Below are 18,262 nucleotides of genomic sequence, written 5' to 3' on the forward strand. Positions count from 1 at the left end.
TTTAGATGCATCATAGACATGGGGAACAATATGACTGGCTAGAAATCAGGAACTCAGAGATAGCTATAACCTCCTTCCATCTTGCTGGGAAATTCTAATTGATTAGTCCCCCTACAAGAATAACTAATGGTACACATAGAGATAACAGATTTCCTTTAATTGTACAAAGACAACTAGTGGTGTTGAGATAACAGGTTTCTTTTAATTATAGTGATTTATAGGGAACCTGAACTTTTAAACTTAGAGAGGAAGAAAGTGAACTTCTGAACCCATGAACTTCCAAACTTAATTCAAAGACAAATAAATATGACTTGGACAGTTATACAAAATGGTGGTAGAGATACAGAATAGACTCAATTACAAAATGGAATCAATTTTTATTTTCTCAATAGCAAGGCCTATTTTTAGCTACAAATTCAAATGGAGATAGTTTTCTTGGTTTCAGACTATTAACATTCATTTGTATGAACATTTTCCTTGAGAATCAAGTCAAAACTAAATACTGCACTTAGGTAAATTTATTTCATTCATTCATACAATTAATAAAGCAAATTAAGGAGAAGGAATTAATCAGTGAAATAACTACTCTTGATATTTATGGTTTCTCCTGGAAGGTATCATCAGAGAAAACTCTGGGAATGGAAGGGTACTTGGGAGATTTTAGCTCAAAAGGGAAAATGGCAACATTCAAAGAGAATTAAGAAAAATGACATCATAAGAGCATACGAAACAACTGGTTGACATATCTGGGGACAAACATGTTTACTTGCAACAGGTGGTATTATGAGAGACAATCTCAGTCCCAATATTTTCATGCATTTGACTTGAGAGAAGCTTTACAGTCTTCAGGATCATCAGTAACAAGGTTTACCTTGTATAATGTAACATATCACTGCATGCTGAGATAGGCAAGATTTTCAATGGTCATGCATGAGGGCAGCCAGAAAGTGAAAGCCAAAGACAGTAGTTAGAAGGTAGTCACTGGGAGCTCTGCCATTAAGCTCCATGCAATTGCATCCAAGAGCCTGGGGTTATTTTCTCCAGATGGTGTCTATTTGTCTAACAGAAAGAAAATCTTTGAATTGCACTTGCTAAATGTTTTACAAGTTCTGATATATTTATTTAGGTGCTGCTAGAAGACATGATTAAATGAAGAGCTACTAATAACATCTGGAACCGAGGCAGGTGTGTGTGTGTGTGTGTGTGTGTGTGTGTGTGTGTGTGTGTGTGTGTGTGTGTGTGTGTGTGTAATGGGAGATTGTAGAGAATTGGGGGCAGGGAATGAAGGAGAAACTTAATTCAGCCTTGCAGATAGAATCTTAAAATGTAAAAACCAGGAAATGGCAGATGTAATGTTTTCACTATTTCTTGGTTATTTCGAAAGCTTTAGAGTACATGTCATTAATTTGAGGAAATATACTGTTAGTGATATGTATAATTTTAAATTTAATTCTTACTTGTCATCAGCCAGATTACCTTCTGGCTCTGGGTTTCTGAACTTGTACTAATTTTCAGGGCTGCTTTGGGCTTTGGTGTGGTTTTCACATGAGCAGCGGCACAAAGGGTGGTCTAATAGAAGGGAAGTAGATGTTCTCTTTTTGCAAAGGGGGATTTTTACATAGAACATGTAACTGCTGTATACTGCAGGAGTATCTGAGTCTTCTCCCAGCACTGCCCTCTCCCTCAATCTTATATTTATGTGGAAGGACTGTGTTAATATTTCGACTTCTTATCTTTCAAACATAGACTTTTAAAGTTGAAAGGGATGACCTCAGAGGTCATCTAGTTCTACTTGAAGCATGAATCCTCTCTTATCAAAGTGGCAAGTTTTGGATTTCATGATGTTTATCTTTAAGTAGCTATGGGGAAAATAAGGGTGGTAGTTTGATCCTTCACTGAATGAGGCAGAAACACTATAATAACAAGGGGGAAATAAAGTTCTGCTTTTAACAAGAGATACTTAAACCTATGAAAATACTCAATGATACTCTCTCTAGTGTATGGTGTCTTTCTGTAATAGAATTTCCCTGGTAGTTAGGTTTTAATTTGTGGTGTTTCAAAGGGAGGTTTAATTGGTATCACTTTACATTCAGTGATAACAATTGTACTCCAATTTAACTCAGCTACATGGTTATTTTCATGTAATTACACATTAACTTCATTTAACCCATGTAATTACATACCAGAACCACAGATTCCACAACTTAACCAGAAATGGGTAGTTAGGGCGATCATTAAATATAACTGTACAAGGTTACTAAGCAGCTTCTCCTTGTGACAAAGACATTTTTTTGAAAATCATAATATAGGTATTTGGTACAAGCCTATTACAGTGTAACTGGAGCCATGTAATTATATAGTGGCATTTATATCTAGATGTACCTACTGACAAAGAACTAACTATCATGTCAGATTAACTTTACTGGAAATCTTTATATGTGTGTGGCAATGAATTAAGAAATCCATAAAAATGTCTTTGTAAGATACATCTATCTTATGATAAAGGTTTTATGAAACTAACAGCACTAAGTTCCATGTTAACTATATTTTGCTGGGTTTTTTAGGGAACACAGATCAGAGATTTAGAGTTAAGAAGCATGTTAAAGACAATCTAGTCCGAGTCCTTACATTACTGATGAGGAAACTGAAGTCACACTCATGGTGGCACAAGTACACAGATTAGCTAGAATTCAAACAAGTTCTCAAGCTCCAAATAGAACATTCTTTTCACTAGACCAAATTTCTTCTATACATCTCAGTTATAGTTATGATAACAATACTTTAAGGGTTACAAATCAGTTAAAAGGATGATTAAGGATGTGTGGTTTACAAATTTCTATTTTACATAAGATTGACTAAGCGTCTTCTATTTCTAGAACATCTGAATTTACCAGTTGACACCACGATGCTACTCATTGATATTCGAAAGTATAGGCAACCAACCAAATGCATCAAGCGAGAGATGATTAGTCTGTAGGAAGCATTAACAACCAGAAGATTATTTGACATCTGAAACTTTACTTTGGTACTTCACTGGGGTTGCTGCAGGACTATAGTACAATGTGCAGCCTGTGCCATATTCCATGACTCTGGGGGAAGGACATTCCCATTAGAAGCATACTGAAATCACAGACCTCTTTTGTCTTTCAATCCTGCCCTCAAGAAGCTTACAATCTAATAGGCACAGTCATATGGGCAGAGTCTTTAGGGTTGAAGTCACCTCATGGAAACTAGCAAAAACTAGAGGGCAGACCTCAAATGAGCAGCTAGCATAGAAGCGCAGGAGTGCTGGCAATTGAGACCAAGTTCAGAGAAGCCTCAATCAAAGAACAGAACTGTGAACAGCTCAGTGGGAGTGATAGTCTTTCTGATTTGAAGCTTTTATCTTTTCATCTGAAGTTATAAGAAGTTTGAAGGCTCATTACCATGTTAGTACAAGTTCTGTATTCCGTTGGGACAAGGGAGTCATCATACCTAGACTCTTAAATATCTGCAGCACACAGAAACATGCAAAATTTTTTCCATTTTTGTAAAAACAATCATCTTTTTTTTATCTTTAGTGATCCCTTTATCTCTTACTTAGTTCAGATTCTTCCCCTAGATATAGTCATGTAAAGTATCTACCTTTTGTGCGGTCAGGATGTGACAAGTTAGAATCCTGAGCAGAATCTAATAAAATGGCATTCAATACAGATAAATGCAAAATTTTGCACAAGTTCAAAAACCCAAATTCATAAGCACCAGAGAGTAGGGGATGCATGATTAGATAGCAATTTGGGGGGGGGGACAAAATTTTGGAGATTTGAGTGGACTGCAAACTCTGTATCAATTCTATATGAGGGGATGTGAATTGATGAAAGCCATCCTTAAGTATTTGAAGGGCTATCATGTGAAAGAGAGACTAGACTTATATAACTTGATCCTGAAATGGCAAAAGCATGACACTAGAGGGGTGGGTGTTGTATAAAGCAGATTTTGGTTTGATATAAGGAAAAAAATCTACTATTCAGAGCTGTTTAAAATAGAATGGGGAGCCCTGGCATAGTAGGTAGTGGGTATTCTCTTATTGGGCACTTCCAGGCAGTGACTTAATGATCATTTATTAGGGATGTTTTTGGCAAAATTCCAGAATATACCAGATGACTTTTAAGGTCTCTTCCCACTTCTGGATCCTATGGTCTACTCCCTTTCCCTGCTGCCATAGTTTTAGTGGAATGAGATCAAATTCTGTAAATTAACAATCAAAAGAGACTGGAAAGTTTTGTATGCAGGGAATTGGGACAAGGTTCTATACTGAGTGTTGATAAATACAGGGATACTGTATTTATAGGATTTCATTGTGTTGTATCTTCTCCAGCATGTGCTCGATTCCCTGTGTTGGTTTGTGCAACTCGGTGGTGAATTCAGTCATGAGTGATCCTTTCCTGTTAGCTTGGTGCCAACAAGAATAACAGTTTATTAATTTGCAATAAAAGCCATATTTAAGAGGATAAAAGTAGATAAAGGGCTAGGCTTAGAATTAGGAGAACCTAGGTTTGACTCCTACCTCAGACAATTATTAGCTGTTCAACTCCGAGCATGCCATTAAATTTTTCTGGGCCCCAGTTTTCTCATCTGTAAAATCAGAGGGTGGGAGGCTAATTTTGCTGAGTTTTAAGGCCTCTTGTAGCTATTATCTATGATCTGTGGTCTTAGTACCCTAGGCAGCTTGCTAAGAGTAAAAAGTACAGAGAATCTGTTATGTATCTATCATCCCCGTAAGAAAAAATAATTATATGTTTTAAAAAAACAAAACAAAGTTAAATCAAATCATCAATTTGATTACATAAACAAATTACCTTCCTGTTCCCTGACAAGACCTCCCTTCCTTAGGAAGACCATGATGAAGAAGCCCTATTAATGATCCAGTCTTTCTGGTAAGAATGGAATTCAGAGACCATGGGGTTAGTGATCTTTTCTTTTGAGTTAGATTAGTTTGTGATTGATCACCTTGCCCCAGTCTAGGGCAGGATATCTGTCTTGAAAACCATACTTGTGTAAACTAAACATTCTCCTTGAGATGATATCAACTGACTATGGATATATTACCTATGCTCTTGTTGCAAAATTCCAATTTCACATACAAATCATCTAATTTGCGTCACTTCATCTCATTTATTGAAGATCTCATTTCCGCCATCAGTTCACTTTCACACTCTCAAACATGTTCAAAGCCAATATTTTACAAGTCTCATCCCTGGGTTTGGTATTTCCTTTATTTCTCCGAACCATTTACATTCTCTTTTTGCTATAGGTATGCTGATATATATGTAAGTGGAATGCTAATTTATGCAGACTTTCGTCTTGACTACAGAGACTTCTCATTTTCACATGTGTCAAGGATAGACTACTAATTTATGCTGTCCAGAATCAAAGAAAAGAAAATTCTTCTTAACCTTTCCTTTCTTCTTTTTCTACATGATTCTTTGCATCTGTAAGCCTCAGACCACCCAGAACAATCAGCATACAGAATATTATCTTTGATGACAGGAAGCCTTATTATCAAAAAGTCAGACTTCACAGAATGTTAGAGCTGAAAGGCACCTTAATCTAGTCCACTCCCTCATTTTACTGATATCAATGTATGGAGGGCTTGAGAAGTTAACCTTCTATGTCAAGGTAACAGAAATAGTAATAAGTAGAGCGAAGATTCAATTCCAAGACCTCTTATTCCAAATCCAACACTACTTCTACTATGTCACAGGGATTTTTTTTTTATAAGGCATATTTACTTCTGTGAACATACACATAACCATGAATACATTTAACTTACTATAGATTTAGCTATCATTTTAAAATGTTTTTCATTTTGAAAGGAAAAATGTATTACTGGTAAATTTGTATAGGATACCTCAATTTTGAATTTCTAGCATGTATCCTTAATACCAAGAGTGTCATTTAAAAATATTTTATCTTTTTTACATGTTCTTTTCCCACAGTTCAAATAATTAATTGAAAATAAAAATGAGGGGAAGAGGTCATTAGAATATAAAAATAAATGGACTCTGTATACATTCTGAAATTATAATAATATAGGAAAGTATCCCTTCTCCCATGTTCTCCCAAGAGTTTAAAAAAGATCAGTATTATCTCTCATTTTTTCCCCCAAGAGTGGAGGGGGACCTTCAGAAGTAAGTATTTTTCAGCTTCTTTTGTCTCTGCATGAACCAAGTTTGATAGCTTGAGACTATAATGTATTACTGTGGCAACCTTCGGTCTGTTACATAAATCATCTGAACATTCAGCAAGAACTGTCCAACAGTGCCATTCATGTGCTCAAGTCAATGATCCTGCAAACAATTTTTTTGTCTTTCTTCACATGTAAGACAATGGCAATAAATCACATTCGTTTATAAAAACACACAATGTACTAATTTATCAAGCAACAGTTATCAAAATATATGATTGTAGAAGGTACAACTTTTGTTCTGTTGTGTACATTAATTTTTCTTTCTCAGGTTAGGCAAAGGGCAATGCCTCAAGAAACTATTAATTTTCTGACATGACATTCATTCACTCAATAGATATTTACCCAGGGCCTACTGTGTGCATAGCCATGTGTAGAAAAAATGAAATTATAAAAGGGGATGTTCTGGAAAGGTGCCACAAAGTTCATGTGATAGCAGGCTACAGATCAGGCAGACCTGCAAGGGATGAGGCAGGCAACTGAAGAATGTCCAAGGGGCAATTTTAGCTTGTACCTAAAATTACATTTTATTGACCGCAAAGCACAAAAGGAGATTTTCTTGCCAGGATTGTTGTCTTGGGACAAAGAATCCCTATGAAACCTATTCAAAAATTTATTTAAAATGGTTGTCCACAACCATTAAGTTCAGGACTCCCAACAATGCCTTCTCTTTTTATTTCTACATACTGTCTTCCCTGGCTTCCTTCTATACTTATCTCAAATTCTACTTTCTTCAAGAGGACTTTCCTAGTGACTCAACTTTTACCAGTGTCTTTTCCCTGAAACTGCCTCCCATTTACAAGTATTTACCTTGTCTATACGTGATTGTCTACAGATTGATTTCCCCGTTAAAATGTGAGCTTCTCAAGTCAGGGACTAAGTTTTTTCCCTTTCCTTTTGTTCTCTGTGCTTAGTATAGCACCTGGCATATAGTAAGCACGTAACTAATTCTTGGGGACTTACTGACTGACTGAATTGATCTGATGTAGATTCTTGTTACCTCTTAAGCTCAGTGTAATGGACATCAACCATAACCCCAGAATAATGGCTTAAAGCCTTCCTGTCCCATTAGAGAGTATACTACCAGAGCTAATTACTCAGGGTTGTATGCTCAAGCTTCTTTTCCAGAATTGCTTCCTTAATCCTCTGTGAAACTGGTATCATTTACTAAGGTTTCCCTAATGGGGAAGGAGGTATCTTAGCATCAGCCTTGTCATATGGACAAAGTTCAAGCACTGTGACAAGTTTATTTACAGTGAATGATGAGATCTCTGCAGTAAGGTCTTGGGCCATGGTCATGACTGATGTCAGGGGAAATGCCATCAAGGGAACTCAAGGTTTTGTCACAGTAAATGATCAATTTCAGGAGTTCTGAAATAGTATGTATGGATAGATTGGGATTTTCAAGCAATTAGAGCATTTAGAACTGGAAGAGATCACAGAGAACTAGTCTGACACCTTCACTTTACAGGAGAAGAAACTGAGGCACTTGGATATTAGGCAACTTGCCCTGCCCCACTGATGCCATTCCTCCCCCACCCCTATTAGAATGAATTTCTTAAGATCAGGAACTATTTCATCTTTTTGTTTTTGTATCCATACCACCTGGCATAGTGCCTTGTTTATGGGGGTTGCTAAGTCAATGGACTTAAACTAAAGTCGAACAACTGGTAAAAAGCATACCCTGGAAATCCAACTCAGGTATTTAGATTCCCAGTCCCATGTTCTTTCCACAACACATTGTGTTACTCTCCAGGGATCTGGAGTTACCATATACTCAAAACAACTGGAGACTATTTCTGGTTAAGACTCTATGAATTCTTGTTGTTGGTGTGAATATCTACACCGACTATACACCATTGTAGATTCCAACGTATCCATGTCTTCTCATCTTAGGTAATACCTGTCCATGTTTCCTTCTGTAAATCCTAGATATTCTACCCAACACAATGAAAATATTCCTCTGGCTCTTATTATTCTTTTAATTGCATGTAAATACCATTGCTGCAATTGGGCCATCCAGATTTTATCCCCTTCCTCTTCTATTCATAACAAGTGAGTTATTGTATCAAATACCCTGTAAATGGTGTTTTGGTCCAAGGTACATGTATTCGTTGGATACAGGAGGATCAGGTTGCTGCTTCCTACAACTACACAAAATTATCTGCTTAGGTAATGCAGACAGAATGGACAACACATCTCTTACTTCTAATGATTAGTGGGTCCAGAGTCGAAAATATTTTGATGATCAAAATACTGTCAAAATCAGGAATTGCTTAATAAGTAGACAGGTTGAGTCATACCAGAGATGACAAAGGCCCAGAGATGAGAAAGACCTGGCAGGGTGGGAAAGGTTACTAAAGAAGGTACAACCAGCAAGTAAAAGAAGAAAGTCCAGCGGAGCCAAGGAGGGTCCAGAAAATTGCAACAGGAAGAGATCATGGGAGGTAAGTGAGACATTGTGTCTGTAGAGTCCAGTAGTCTGTCTGTCTATGTATCTCTCTGTCATCTATTCATCTATTTATTCTGTATCCCTCTCTGTGTCTCTCTGTATCAGCCTCCCTCTTTGCCCCTGTCTATTTATAATTAGACAACTACTGAAATCCATTCCATCTCTTACATTCTATGACTTAGATTCCATTGTATAACATTGTACCTACTTATTATCTCTATAAACCTTTGCTGATTTGTTTAACTTACCTGGACCTTCTGTTATATGCATGTCCACATAGATACACATACATTCAACAAAAATGAATCTGTAATCTCTTTACTTAAGATGTGCAGATTCTAACTCTCTCTATATATATACATAATAAGCATATACACATATATAGATATGTATGCATGTGTGTACGTACACACACATATACAGGGGTGTCTATCTGCAACTATGTATCTACTTTTACATCTATCTATTTATCTATGACGTTAAAACAACTCAAGTCTTGAGGGAGTAAGTACTCCAGCTTGTATCTATCTGCAACTATATATCTTCTTCTACATCTATCTATCTATTTATCTATCTATGATGTTAAAAGAACTCAAGACTTGAGGGAATAAGTACTCCAGTTTGTGGGGGTACATCCATTGCAATAAACTTAGGGGGAGGACATGGATAAGAACATAAAATGGGCAGGTATAGGTTACAATCTGGAAATCATTAATGAGATCACAAATTAATTTGAGTGGAATGTGTGTTTGTATGTGTGTGTCTATATGTTTGTGTGCACGTAAGAGGAGGTGCAGAGAAGTTAAACAAGTCAGCAAAAGTTATGGAGGTAGTAACTAGGTACAATGTTATATAACAGAATTGGAAAAACAGAGTTTGAGAGCTGGAATGGACTTCAGGAGCTACCTAGTCCAATCCATATATGAAAGAAATCCTTCCTGTATCACACGTGACAGGTGTAATATACATACATACATATATAAATATATATATACATGCACATATACATATATACATATATATTCACATACACTATATACTATGTGTGTATATACACATATATATATTTATACATTGTGGATGGAAAATTTATATTGAGCAAGACAGGGTAATTTCATAGAGCTAAAAGGCACATTTTCTGTTCAGGCATCCCTCTCACCCTGATTCAAAGATTTAGAATGAAAGGAAATTCTCTACAACATAATCTGACAAGTAATTCTTATTCTCTTACTAAGGAGGTCCTAAAATGAACCCAGAGGTGGAAGAGGATTCTGTACCATCAAGGATACTGGCTCTAAAGTAAAGAGGAGATTCAGAGAAGAGACCAGAAGTAGAACTAGATCCAGGAAAAGAGATGATTTTTCTAATTTAATGAAGAAAGGCATGATAAAAAGAGGGTTAGTCTTGGAATTAGAAAGATCTGGTTGGTAAAGACCTACCTCTGACTCATACTATATGACCATGGACAAGTAAATCAATTTGTCAGTACCCTAGGAAACTACTTAAGACTATGTATTATAGACAAGTTGCTAATCTAGATGATTGGAAAAAGTTCCTTCTACCAATGATGTCCAAAGTCTGTACCAAAAAAAAAGAATAACTATGGGAGGTCTCAATCAACATTTAGGAAATTTAGGTCTTGAAATCTGATCTAGGATCAATCAGAGAGAAGGGAATGCTTAGGGAGCATAAACATCATGTGGTCCTAGAGAGTGTTAGAATCTTTTATGAAGGGATAGAGGGAAAGAAGGAAGTAAAGGACAGAAATAGGAAAGGAGGGAGGCAAAGAAGGCCAGTATGAGAATAAACAGAATTATTGGCATACCTAAGAAAAAGAAGAGGCAATGATAGGAAAGGAAGGAGTAGCAGAGGAATTGGTAGATGATGAAGGAAGACATAAAGTCATAGAGAAGGGCAGCCTTAGAAGTTAATGGGACAAAGAGATAACACCCTTTTGCACTTTCATGAAGTTTTGATTGTTTTCAAAGTGCTTCCCCACATTTCACTAGATTATCACAGAAAGGGCATGAGGTAAGGTAAAAGAGAGAAAAAAGTGAACAATGTGAGTGTGTGTGTATGGGGGAGGTTTGAAGTAAATATGTTCAAATTTAGCCCACAGCTTTGCTAGTTGAAAAACTAGATATGAGATGAGGAAATAGCCTAACTTGTTACGACAGTAAGTTCTGAAAGAAAAGGTGAAACAGTAATCTATCACCTTTTGGCCACATATTTCTAATATAAAATCAAGCCAGACCAAAACAGGCCAACTGTACTTAGTGGTCTCTGTGTGCATGTCTGTCCTTCTTGCCGAAGAAGACCATGCCATCAGAGAAATAATGACATGACTTGCACTTGACTTTGTTTTGAGTGAAGGAGGGCTGTGCAGGTCACCAGCCTCACTTCTCCTCCAGAGAATCCAGTGACTAGATATTCATCAGGATGACTGGAGATGACCCAGGATGAGGCAATTGGGGTTAAGTGACTTGCCCAAGGTCACACAGCTAGTGAATGTCAGGAGTCTGAGGAGAGATTTGAACTCAGGTCTTCCTGACTGCTGCACTAGTGCTCTATCCACTGCACCACCTAGCTGCCCCTACTTAGTGGTCTCTATTGAAAGATGGTAAGAAAAAACTTATAAGAAAGGGATCTGCATGTCCTGTGTAAATACATTTACTATAAAAATTTACCCTTTTTACTGATTACATGGAATAACATGTAAAATGCTTTGCAAACCTTATAAAGTCCTATATAAATGTTGGCTATACTAATAAGTATTATTATCACCACTATCATCATCATCATTATTGTTGTTTCATTATAATTATTACTTTCAATTGTGTCCATGTCAGACTAACAATTCATTCCTGGGCAGACCTCCAGAAATCACCCTTTTGGATTTGCTACATAGAAAGTCAATTGCCACTATTTATAAGCAAATATGACAATTCACTCGCATTGAAGTACTTCAAAACAAATTCTCCCAGAAACCACTAATATATTTTTAAGTCACTATGAATCTCTTGGGTTATAAGACCATATCCAAGCTATTAATTTCCTATTTGTGTGACCTTAAACCTTAGCCTCTTAACCTATTTGGGCCTCAGTTTCTTAATCTATAAAATGAGAAGGCAACCTCTACTGTGTCTTCAAGTCCTAAAATTAGTCTACCATCTTATTATATTAAAAATAATACTTTCATTATTCTAGTGTATCTTAAGAATAAGTATCTGATTTTAAGGACAAATGAGTGAAGCTTCTGTCCAAAGAGAGGAATGAATCCATCACAAATATCTTCTTTGGAGAAGAAGGAAAATAGTCTCAGGGCAGAGAAAAAGATGTGGGTTACCTTAAGAAGACCTTTAAGAGTCTCAGTTTTCACATAATTAAAAGGGAAGAAATAATTCATTTCTACACACCAAGAAGGGGTACTAATGACACATTATTTATTAATATCTTTCAACTCTTTGGAAATGGAGACTTAGAGATGTAGAATCATCTGTCATCCAGTTATTCTAGATTTACTAAACTGTTCCAGTTCTCAGCTGTATTTATTGTTAGATATGTTCCATGGAAGGCCAGAAAGATGAAGTTGAAAAAAAAGGTGAGATTATGAAATTAAGGAGTAAGGTTAATTTTTCATCTCTTCATCTGCTTATTTATTAAACATAACTGAAAAACTTCTAAATTCAAGACTGTAAAGTAATAAAGGAATACTGTTCAAAATTTATCAAAACTACTAGCTAGCTGGGAGGGGTGAGATGCCAACATGACATGCTTGGCCAGGTAACCATGTGTCTCAGTAAGCCTTGAAGAGTTGCCACTAAACAACAGTGTTACTTTCACAACCAGTGCTCTACAATTCAGATTTGGGGTGGGGGAGAATTTATCAAGAAAACATCTTCTCCCTAATGCTTGAAAAACATACTACAAGACAGTCCCAATAAAATTCTTAAGCATATTCAGCAACAAATATTTATATTCTGAAATAAAAAATGAGCCTTACACTCACAAATCCCACAGCTTGGAAATGTATATGATACACAACATTTAACCTGTCAGCAGCCTCATTAGTGTCATTGACTAGGATCTGGCAATCAGTAGATGGTGTGTTCTACATGTGTTTACATTTTAAAATGCTCTTAAAATAACTCCACTATGGAGCTACAAAAAGCAGTGGACAAATGGAATTCAGTTTAAACCTGCAGATGTTCCCCAAATAGTCTCTGGATTCAATTACTCCTTGAGGAGACCTTGTAGAACAAACAGATTCAGTATTAAACTTGTAAATAAAAGAGAGGCAGAGTGGGGGATGGGAGAGAATAGTGTGAATATTAACACCAAATATGTAAGTGATATTAGAAAAATATGCTAAAAGATTGGTGGACCTTTTAAAGTCACTGGACTCTTAAGGCAAATATTCCCTATTTGGATCGTACCTGTTATGACTGTCTATACTGGCTATTAAGACATTTTTATAAACTGCAAGAAATATGTGAGCTATTATAAGATATAATTCTGAAAAACAGACTTCTATGTAAGAAGCCAATTTAGGAAGAAAACAACATAAACAATAGTAACTTGTGTGCTCAAGTGAAGCATCTTTTTAATTTTGAGTAATGAAGATGTCAAGCCAAATGCTAGAGTAGTTTAACTTAATTAGGTGGCCTATTTTTCCAAGCAGCCTTTCATTTCCCATTGAAAACTCAGCTTGTATGCAAGGCAACAAGAACAATTTTGTCTGTAATGAATACCTCCGGGACTGCACAGAGTAATCATTTGAATGTTACACTGAAGACTGGTTTGAGTAACTAGTTTGGGTTTGTTGAGATGCCAGACTCTGTTCGACTAACTAGATTAATCAAAGCATGGCAGTTTTATCATTTTATTGGGTCAAAGTTCACAAGGTCAAGTCGATGTTCCTTTTAGAGCCTCTGCCCAAAGGAAAGTTGTTTTAATTTGTAGTTCAAATTCATGTCATGATCATAGGTATTTTGTGGACCAAAAGAAAAAAGATATTATAAATAAAGTACCCCTAAAATGTGTTGCTTTGAATATTTCTTAGGCTTATACCTCATAACCTATCTGGCTCCCAAACCGTGAGTGAATTTCCTAGTCAGGAAAGTACATCATTAAAGTATGCTGTTTATATTATTTTTCAAATCTAAATCTATGTGTGTATATTATGTATATGCATATACATCTACACATAATGTACACACATATATGTGTATATAATTTCAACACATGTTAAAGATTCCTCTGCAGAAAAGGAATTTGGAAATGTTTTTTCTTATGTGTATGTATGTATGCATGTCGTACCCAAAGTTAGGGTATTTCTGTTGCACATACTGATTTCCAATCATTGTTTAAAATGAATGCCTGATATTGAATTATGCTAGTTATAACTTTATAATATTTATATATGTATATGTATATATATGTATATGTGCAGCATTTGTAGTATTGACATATCAACTGCAGAGGAGTCCAGTAAAGCCAAATATTTGTTAGATTTCAACAAATAAAATTAAAAGGAGTTTATTCTGTATTTTATTTCTCTTGATCTTGAGGCCAATAAGAAGCAGAATCAGAGACAGAAAAGCAGTGGTACTCAACCATTATAAAACTTTATGGGAGGTGTAATAATGAATGTTGAATGAAGTGAATGGAAAAAAGACATAGCCTGAAACATTATTTCTGACCAAGATACAAAATATGCAAGAAAAATATAACTTTCAAAATTAGATTAACAAAGGTTAATTAATTAAGCATACACACAATGACAAAGTTCTCTTAAACCGACATATTCATAAAAAATAAATTTATCCCTCAATTTAATCTAAACAGCACTGATGGTCTCAGTTTTTTTTTTTCATTTTTGTCTTTATACCCATAGTGCTTACTTAGCACAGTAATAAGATCCTTAATAAGTGCTTTTTAGAGTGAATTTTTCAATTTTCCTTTCACTGAATGATGGGCTGCACAAGATAATTTTTTACATTATCATTGAAATAGGCTTCCCATAGCAACTGGTATACATAAGTACAAACAATGCATGTAGGAGGCAGCAAGGTACTGTCCAGAGAGAGCTCTCACCATCTGAGCCAGGAAGACTTGGATTCAAGTGTCATCTCTGACACAAACTAGCTGTGTGACCCTCTGTAAGTCATTTAATTTCTCAGTGTTCCCAGCAACTCTCTAAGAGTCTATATTGGAAAAGAAGATGGTGACCTGCAAGGGTATAAGTTCCTTACCAAGAATTCACTAAATTGAAGAGATTACAGGCATGATCAAATAATAATGCTCATGTCTCATATTTGAGATTTTTGAATAATTATAAATTCATCAAATTTGAATAACTTTAAACTGTCATGATTAGATAAAGAACTTCTCAAATTAAATTTAAAAATGCTTTTTATCCACCTTATTTACAATGGAAGGACACCTAGGTGGCATGGAAGGGCAGTGAAGTCAGGAAGACTCAACTTCCTGAGTTCAAATCTGGCCTTAGACACTTACTAGCTGGGTGACCTCATGCAAGTCACTTAACCCCCTTTGCCTCAGTTTCCTCATCTGTAAAATGATCTAGAGAAGGAAATGGTTAACTACTCCAGTATCTTTAGCAAGAATACCTCCTGTGGTCACAAGGAGTCGGACATAGCTGAAATGAATGAACAACAAAAAATTTACTATGCAATGATATTCCATTTGGGGGAAATAAAACAACTTAAAAAATTAACTTTTTTAAAAAAGAAATCTAATGCAGGGCCAAGATTGAATGATTTTCCCTTAAAATGTTTTGCTTTTTCTAACACACTAGCCTCACATAAGATAAATATAGTTTCTGGAGTCAGTGAAGTTAGCATTAGAGCTAGCTCTAAGCTATATATACCAACTGCTTTACTAGAACCTTTCATCTTTCTTGTCTACGAGTTCAGACAGATACTCACATTCAAAATTCAGAGACCCAAATTCTAGCATCCCCTCTGATCAAACTCCAACTTATCTGTGTTGAAAAGTAAACTGGATCTAATGCATGTATACATATATAGAGAGAGAGACACATCTATCTATCTATATATACATATTTTAAAACTTAAAAGAATGCAGAATGTAGTTTTAGTAAGGAGAGACAAGGAACTAAATCTGCTCAATTTCTTCTAGTCAGATTATGTGAATTCTCCACAGTATATTTGATAGTAAGGCATAAGGAATTCTCTAGATCCATGTTAATGAAAGAATGTTTGGGGTTTTGGTGTCATCATTATTGGTGTTGTTATTATTTTTAAACTAGAGAATCATTCTTCCTAAGCTTTTTCATGCAGTGAAAATGATACATGTTTCTACCATTTCAGAAGGCCCAACTAGACGAATGTATGCGGGATTGATGGATTAATTGTCCACAACTGGTTCACACGGAGGTCTATTCACAGGAGAAACCCAAACCACTGGAAGAGTTCAGTTTGCTTTCCCCAGGCACTGATATGTCCTGACATATAGGTTACAAAAGAGTGGTTTAGACTACTAGACAGAAACCAACATCAGTCAAGTGATAAAGAGTACATAACAGGAGAAGTGCCCTCTATCTATTGGACTTGGAGTCAAAAGGCCTGGGTTCAAGTGTCGGTTATAACCATATGAAGACACTGTGAAAAGACTTTACCCTCCTAGATCCCCGTTTTCTCGTCTCTAAAATAAAGGGTTCAGACCAAGTGATTTCAGCAGACTCTTCCAACTCTAAGAGTCTGTGATATTGAATTTCCCAGTCCAGAATCAACTGATCAACTCCCTAACATTCTTCAATTCACTCTATTGAGTGAATCATTTAGAAAGGGAGAACATATTCTGTACCGAACTGCATGCATTTCTTAAATAACACAAGACCTCTTCTATTTGTATAACTCAAACTCAATCCCCTGGAAGAATAAGTTAAATTGGTTATAACTGAAACACTAAGAGGTCACCACAATTAGAAGTATTATAAGGCAATGTGGTAAATGTTCTAAGAATGAAATCCAGAGAGCAGGAGAAATATCATGTGTTTCTGTTACATAGTTGGCAGGCATATCATGGGTGGTGTAATTAATTTAAAAGCTGCCTACCAACTACAGAATTAGATCCAAAAAAGGCTTGTGTACACTAGCAAAAGAGGTATAGAATGCATGCAGTAGAAAGTAGTGCCAAACAGTCCTTTGGGACTGTCTAAAAGAATATCATTAATTTTTACAGTATACTTCCACTTCTGGCTCAGTTCCAGCAATGGCTTTCTATAAAAATCATTTCAAGTATAGAATTATGCTATTTGCTTGCAGCAACATCACAGGAGCAGTAGTGTGCCATATGTTGCTACTTAGCAACTTAGTCTATAAGTCCCAGAGCATGTACGGATTTGAAAATTGAATAGAAATTATAATTGTTGAGCGATGCTGTGAGGCAAGTTGTCTAAGATTACCAAACTATGCAGATGTTTGATGTTATGTAGGAAAAAGAACAGAACTATTTTTTTAGCTGCAGGATGACTGAAGTCTTATTTATGTTAGCCTAAAGGGGATAAATTGATTAAAATTCCCTAAAATAATACCAGGTAATGGTTTTGTGAAAATACCATATTACAGTTGGAAAAAAGGCAAAAGTAGGGGGGGAGGGGACACCTTAAGTGTAAATTCTGCTAAGATTATTCAGCAACTAATTTGTAAACTTAATTTCTCCCACTGTATGAACTATCTTACACTAACCGAATTCTTAGCAAAGCTCAATTTTTAAAAAATACTTTCAGAAAATGGCCAAATTATTAAAAGAAAATGAATCTGTTTCTGGCTCAGAAACCTACCATCATTTTCAAAAATACAAAAAGAATTATTTGGGATTGTTTTTACCTCAGTAAATGAGATCACTGGTATTTAAAATGCGCTTGGTGAATATATGGCATAAAAATTTTAAACTCAAAATGTTGTTTGATTTTTAGACTGATGCTTAAATTATCCATGGTGCTTCCATTAAGAATCTAGGGGGTGGTGCTGGGGGAAGCAGAAAGCATATATCAGCTGCAAATTTACAATGCTTTCTTCAAAACTCTTCAAGACCAACCTAATGATTCTCTGAAAGGTAGCAGCTGCTTTATAACGGTAATCATTCATTGAGTTTGTGTTTCTACTGTTTCAAACAAATTCAATTAGCCCCTGCACTTCAAAACCCTAAAGGCACAAATGAGACGACATGAGGTTGCTTTAATCTAATAGTAATACTAAACTTGTCAGTACAGTTTGGGGATTGATGGTTAGAAAAAAAATTAATAATAACATTTTTCATTTTTTAATCAAACAATTCCATTCACAACCACCTATGGATCTTAGAGCATTTTTAGCTGATGAATTCAGTCACATGAGAATCTAAATGCAAAATGAAGGCTTCCAAAGGCATTCTCATAATCATTGCTGCAACAGACCAAAAGAAAATAGAGTCCAGAGATATAGAAACCCAAAATACCATTTTTGGTTGAATCCTAAGTGTTTACTTTAAAAGCACTATTGATTCAAGGAATGGAAGTTTCAAAACAATTATTGTACAACATTTTTACAGGCTAT

General features: G+C 35.7%; 1 protein-coding gene across 2 annotated transcripts in view; it reads right to left on the reverse strand.

Moving 5' to 3' along the window:
• TOX (thymocyte selection associated high mobility group box) overlaps window positions 1-18,262 on the reverse strand; it is a 368,121-nt gene that overhangs the window by 169,316 nt on the left and 180,543 nt on the right. The window lies entirely within an intron of this gene.

The sequence above is a fragment of the Notamacropus eugenii genome, chromosome 4 (genome assembly GCF_028372415.1).
Source record: "Notamacropus eugenii isolate mMacEug1 chromosome 4, mMacEug1.pri_v2, whole genome shotgun sequence".
Lineage (NCBI taxonomy): Eukaryota > Metazoa > Chordata > Mammalia > Diprotodontia > Macropodidae > Notamacropus > Notamacropus eugenii.